Source organism: Lathyrus oleraceus, chromosome 7 (genome assembly GCF_024323335.1).
Source record: "Lathyrus oleraceus cultivar Zhongwan6 chromosome 7, CAAS_Psat_ZW6_1.0, whole genome shotgun sequence".
NCBI lineage: Eukaryota > Viridiplantae > Streptophyta > Magnoliopsida > Fabales > Fabaceae > Lathyrus > Lathyrus oleraceus.
Window position 1 is genome coordinate 30,772,909 of NC_066585.1, and position 7,535 is coordinate 30,780,443.

The following is a 7,535-nucleotide window of genomic DNA, read 5'->3' on the forward strand; positions in this document are numbered from 1 at the left end:
TTTCACGTGTGAATGGGATGTCTCTAGTGGTAATGGTGGAGAAAGGGAGAGTTGAGAGTGTTGAGTTAATGGAAATGGGGAGTGTAAAGTTTTATCGTGGGTTATGGAGGCTTGAAGGGATGCGACAATTGTATCATTGTTTTACGGTGGTGATGGGTTTTGAAGTGTTAGGAAGCGGTCGTGGAAGATGGTGGTTATCAGGTTTCATGGTGAAAGTTTGAGGGAAATAATTGGTGGAAAGTGTTGATGGTAGTGGAGAAGGAAGAAGAGGGACTGGAGGTAATTTTCGATTGATTGCAGAAGAAGAGGATGAAAACAAATTTATGGATTTTCTCCCTTTTTCAGAGAGAGAGAGAGAGGGAAAGATGAGTCTTTGAAAATGGATTTTCATTTTTATCATTCCTCTCTTTTTCATAGATTGTCCCTTTGTTATAGTGAAAAATGAGAGAGGAAATTACCCGTTGGGAATTTTCAGTAGTGACCCGCGTGACATTGTGAGGATAAGGCCTAAAAAATGTGTGAGAATATCCCCTATGAAATGGGGACGTGTCTAGCTCTTATTGGTTGAATTCTTCTCCTTCTATTTAACATCCAATGAGAAGGAGATCAAGACTACAAGTACCCAAACAAATGAGGGCATATGGCATGTTAATAATGGAAGGAGAGAAATATTTTTTTTATTCTGATTTTTCATATGAATGCTATTCATTTAATTGTTGTTTTTTTATTGGATGAATGAGGCAAACATGGATAATCAATATGGGTCTTTCACTAATCTCGATTTAACGGTCGAGATTAAATAAAAGAAAAACACATCATTTAAAATGTTGAAGTTGCCCCTTCTAGAAGTATTAATTAATTTAAATGAAATTAAATGAATTAAAACAATTAAAATCTACCAATTCTTAAATTAATATGATAAAAATAAAATGAAAAGGTATAAAATTCTATTTAATCATTTTGAACTCTTTGACAAAAGAATAAAAGTAAAATGACTGAATATGAATAAAAGTCTAGCGTATAAGTGCTCGAAAAATCAAAATGAATGCACCAAAATGATGAGCGCGAAATAAACTTCTCGAGAAATATACAGGTTTTTGTTCAACTTTGAAGTGAAAAATATCCAATTGAAAAGGCTCAGACGGATTAAAATGCAGCTCAAAAAGTATTCAAAAAAGCAAGACGAGCACACAGGTTAAACTACGCAAAATGGAGATTAACAAGAATGGCATTTGCAAGCTTGATTTCGAAACTTTTTGTCTGTCAATTTTATGTACATTTGACAAACGGTTCAACCGATCTGTCTGTAGATCCGAAAATTTATTTTGGATGGTATTTTAGGCATTATGAACAGTGAGAGACATGTTATGTTTTACAGATGATGCAAAGTAAAAATAAAGTCAGATGTATGAATGTTTTAAAATGCCCGGACAAAATTGGGGTATTACAACTGGTCATGGATAATTTCCAATTACCTTATTAAATGCCTTAAGGATGAATGCGTTTTTCTTTTAGATTAGGCCCCTTTAGATGAATTATCCCCAATAATGTGAATCAAATTATCTCTTTTCTATGATGAAACTAATCTTTTAGTTATTCAATGTTATTTTGTGTTTAATGATTTTTGTTCTTATCTAAGGAATTGGTGGAATCGATCTTGATAGTAAGAGAACTAACACTAAATTTGGATGTTGGAGTTAAATAATATTGTGGGACGATTTATGATTGTTAGACATAGGCTATAATTTGTAATATCCAACAAGATAAAATATAGAATATTATAAGTGGGATATTAAAATGGTGATAGGGATGCATCAAAGTAGCATAAAAGGGACATAGGTAAATGAAGTCACATAAGATACATCATACGTGCGTACAAAATATAACATGTCCAAAAATACAAAATACTAATAATATGCAACATAAGCCATATTAAAAGGAATGTCACCTCGCTTCCATCAAGTTATCTTGCCTTCCTTTTTCCTAAAACCTAATCAATTGAAAAGATAAACAACAACATGAGATGCAAAATCTTAGTAGAGTCCTACAAAAATCATAAGTTCTCTCAATGGTCAAGGTTCTCTACTATCATAGATTCGATAATATTCTAACACTCACGTGTTTAAAACAAACAAAGGGGGTTCTGACACTTTTCCAATAGCTGTAATTGATTACAAAATTCTTATAATTAATTATAGTTCATCCAAAAACTCAAAGAATTCAATTTTCAATAGTTGTAATCGATTAGAATCCAGAGACTCAAAAATTCAATTTTGTTTTACCTATAATCAGTTATATACTAGCTAAAATCGACTACATACTAGTTGTAATCGATTAAAGACTTGCCCAAATTTTAAAAGCACCATTTTCCTACATTCAAACCAGCTTCCACTTTCTCTCCTCACCACGTACACCATCCCAAAACATATTTGAAGTATTTATGAATAACAATTATGCATGTAGTCACATTCAAGCATTGGAACATAAAAAATATAAAACTTAAAGTACTCAATTCTCACATGCAAACCCTTAATTGGTCTACGACAAGATCAAAGCCCAAGAACCTCATCTTAGCAAAATTGGAGATTTTAAATTTGAAGGAATGGTGAGGATGATATTCCTTGATTCTTCTATCTTCTCCTAAGCTAGATGATCTTCAATTATTTATTTCTACATGAAATATTTACCTTTCCTTCGCATGCAAAAATGAGTATGAACCTTGGAGCCTCATCTCTCTTCTTTCTGTCATTCCCATGTGTTCCTCTCCCTTTATCTAAACTCTCTCTAAGTTCTGAATGTAAAAGATGAGAAATGAGATAAACTCTTATACTTTAGGCTTTTAGACTCTCTTAGCACAAAAACACAATTCCCTTCAAGTTACTCTCAAATTCCCACTATTTCATTTATGCCATTAGTCTTAAAAATCCTAAAATTTATTAAGAATAGACATAGAATCTTAAGGTAAGAAGGGTTTAATGAGACGAGGTATTACACCCCTACCCCTTAATTAAAATTATGTCCTCGAAATTTAAAATTTACCACAAGAGGTGTCGATAGATGGATGGCTCGCACGTAAATTCTCTGGGGTGAGATTCTTTCAACCTCACATTCACCAACTATATCTACTTATTCCTTTGGGACTTCGGTGCATAATCCACTATTCAACCTGATTGAGGTTAGAATGTGAGATGCAACTTCAATTGTATTGATAAGGATAAGTTTGAAAAAAAATTGGAAACAATTTCCGAAATTGATATATATGTGTGTGTGTGTGTGTTTGGCTCAAAAGGGGAGGGGAAGAGATATATTTTAATTAAAAATATGTTTTGTTCATAAAGGGAGGGGATAGATTTTATTAATAATTTATATTTTTATCGGTAAATATCTTTTGGTTATAAAATATGTATAAATAATTAAACACAATTTCTATCGTTGATTGATTAAATAAGTTATAACGTAACATTTACAAAATCAAGTACAATTGATTCAAATTATAATTCTTCGACACTATTTAATGCATGTCTTGATAACAACTTTTAAATCGTGATGAACAATCTAACAAAACAAATACAGAAAATAACAATATAATAGACAAAAAAGTTAAATGGTTTAAAATTTGATGTTAAAGGAAATACAATAATACACAATAAAATTAGAAGAAAAAAATAAACAAAAAAAAAGTGCAGTGATTATAACGTATATTAAGTATAAAAATACAAAATTACATTAAAGGAGAAAAACAATTAAAATAAACCCATGGATATGACAAAAAAAAACTCCACTACAGAGAAGCACTTATACAAAAAATGAATAACTTTGTAATACTAAAATAAATAGGAGGATATTTTAGTAAATGTAAAATAAATTTAAATAATAAGAATCATATTATCTCCCCTATCCTCCAAATTCCCTGGATTTGGAGGGACATAGAAAATATGTTTTTGAGGGATTTTGTTCCCTCTTATCCTCTCTCTTCTTAAAATTTGAACCAAACACATTTAATTAAAAATATTGATTTTTTTTTTAGAATTCAAATTGATATTGATTAATGAATAAAAATATAAACCTATCTGTTATAGTAATATTGATTTTTTTTAAAAATCAAATTGATATTGATTCAATAATTATTATGCTATAATATTAATAAACATCCCAATATCTGAGAAAATAAAAGTCCTACTATTTGAGAAAATAAAATAATCCACTATTCAATAACATTAATAATAATAATAATAATTATTATTATTATTATTATTATTATTATTATTATTATTATTATTATTATTAAGATGTTATTGAAGACAAAATAAACTTCAATTTTAATATTTTAAAATTTTCTTAAGATGATATTCATTAAATAAAAACATTATTTTCATAGAACATTATTTATTATTATGCTATAATATTAATAAACATCCCAATATTTAAGAAAATAAATGTCCCACTCTTCCAGAAAATAAAACAATCCACTATTCGATAACATTAATAATAATAATAATAATAATAATAATAATAATAATAATAATAATAATAATAATATTATTATTATTATTATTATTATTATTATTATTCCCATATTATAACAAAACTATTAGTAAATCAATTATTTCACTAAGAATTAAATTATTTTCAAACATATTTTATGTATAAATATTATTTTTTTTCAAATATTTTTAAAATAAACTGCTTCCTCCAAATTCAACTCTCCAATAACTTTGATAATGTTTTATAAATTATTTTAATAACTCATAAAATCATCCTAAAATATTAAAATAGTAAACACAAATAATTAGGGTTTTAATAATCAAACGCATCTACAATAATGTTCTCAACATTTGCTGAGTGTGAGTTTTGAAGCAAAAAGTTTATCTCTTCATCATATCTGCACACATATGAAACGTCGGATGTTTCTATTTTAAGTGACTTCAAATTAATTAGGGAAGGTGGATTAACTTTTAATAAATCAAGAAAAAGGAAAAGAACCTACCAAATAAAAAAAAAGTATTAGATTGATTTTAAGTTTTTTTTTATAACAACTTGATTTTTTAGATTGATTTTAAATCATTTTGTTCATGTTTAGAACATTTACAAATTTATAATGGTTGTATTTTTGGTTGCATTTCATTACTTTCGTATCACTCAAAATAATTGCAAGTATAATTTATATATTTACACTTTTAAAAAAGAGTAATGATTGTTACACACAAAAACTTAAAAGATTAATTTATTATACAAAAATAATTTAAAAATCTTTGAGGTAAGTTTACCTATATACATATGTAGTTTTACATATAATTTTAAATTGTATTTTCATAACTAAATACTCTTTCAATTATTTTATAGATTATTATATTTAAAATAAATATTTTTTTATTAATTATCATATAAATATATAATGATATTAAATTACTTTTGAAAATATAGTGGGGGACACATGCCCCCTTACTATCACAAGTGCCTCCGTTAGTAAGAAATCTCTTCCAATTTAATCATAAGTTATTGATTCGAATTCAACTTTTAAATTACTAGTATGATAACCTTTAATTTATTATTTATTTTATATTTTTCCCTCTTTCCAATGAATTTTCTATTTTTTTGCTAACGTTTGTTTTTATTTAGTGAATCACATTATAAAGTTGATAATTTATTTTTATTTTTAACATATATTTTAATTAATAAAAATCTTTTCTTATAAGATAACATTATTATTTTTTGTTTAATTTTTTCTTTCCTTCATATAAAAACATGATCATTCGCGATGGTTGCGGAAAAAATGATTCAAACAGATTCGTCATCGAACTTTATTTATTCCAATTAAGAAAAGAGAAAAATATCGATAAAACCTTTAAAAATGGAAAAATGATCTTCAAAACCAAATTCGGGTTCAGGAGTTGATTATGTAAGGGGGAGGTATTAGCACCCCTCACATCCGTTGTACTCGACAAGAACCTTTTGGTTAAATTTGCGATTGAATGTTAACTTATGTTAATTGTTTTCTTCGAGTGATTGAATGTGTGAAAGCAATATATTTTTGGTGTTTTTTATTATAGTGTTTGACGAGACGATGAATCTCGCTCCTACGTATCTCCAGGTGCATGAAGAACTCAAAGCTACGTAGTTCATGGTAGATAGGAGTGTTGGTTGATTGATTTTAGAGGACGAATATTTAGGTCGCATTTTAATGGTTAAACATTGGCTTATTTGCTCGTAGATGGGAGACTTAGTATTTGTTTGTTTTGCGGTAGAAGAAATCTTGTTTGATCGTATTCTAGCCGTTTAAACATTTAGCTTTAGAAAGGACTAAATATTGTTCGTTTATGGAAAATAGGTTTTAATCACACGGGGGGCGAGAAAAAAGGTTTGAGTTTGATTAGAATGTGTTATGGTTAAATACGTGTCTAAATCGCATTCTAACGGTAAAACATGACTTGCTTACTCGCGGTGGAGGCTTAACCGCAAGTTTGTAAGTGTTAGAATGAATTGAACAAAAAAGCTCTGAAAAGAAGTTTTTGATCGCACGGGGGCGAGAAATTATGTTCAAGTTGTGTTAAATGATTTTAGGAGAATGACGAAAATTTGATGTGAATGAGACGTGAGTACTAAATCATCTTTAAATAATAGAAATATAAATCAAGCTTCCCAATCTTTGCAAATATTATATAATCTTCTATATTTCTTTCAAATACAATACATATATTTTACAATGTACAATTATCATTTAATAAAATGTAAATTACTAAAAATAACTTAACAAATAAGATTTATTAAAATTAAGCAAAAAATAAAAAGATAAACATTTTAATATTTATAGTTTCAATATGCATGTATACTTATCGGCACAAAGGAACTTAAAATATATTTACATTCGATTAGAGTAATATTGATTTTTTTTTAGAATTCAAATTGATATTGATTTATCAATAAAAATATAAACCTATCTGTTATAGTAATATTGATTTTTTTTTAAATCAAATTGATATTGATTCAATAATTATTATGCTATAATATTAATAAACATACCAATATTTGAGAAAACAAAAGTCCTACTATTTGAGAAAATAAAATAATCCACTATTCAATAACATTAATAATAATAACATTAATAATAATAATAATAATAATGATTATTATTATTATCATTACTATTATTATTATTATTATAATTAAGATGTTATTGAAGACAAAATAAACTTCAATTTTAAAATTTTAAAATTCTTAAAATGATATTCACTAAATAAGAACATTATTTTCATAGAACATTATTTATTATTATGCTATAATATTAATAAACATCCCAATATTTAAGAAAATAAATGTCCCACTCTTCGAGAAAATAAAACAATCCACTATTCGATAACATTAATAATAATAATAATAATAATAATTATTATTATTATTATTCCCATATTATAACAAAACTATTAGTAAATCAATTATTTCACTAAGAAGTAAATTATTTTCAAACATATTTTATGTATAAATATTATTATTTTTCAAATATTTTTAAAATAAAATGCTTCCTCCAAATTCAACTC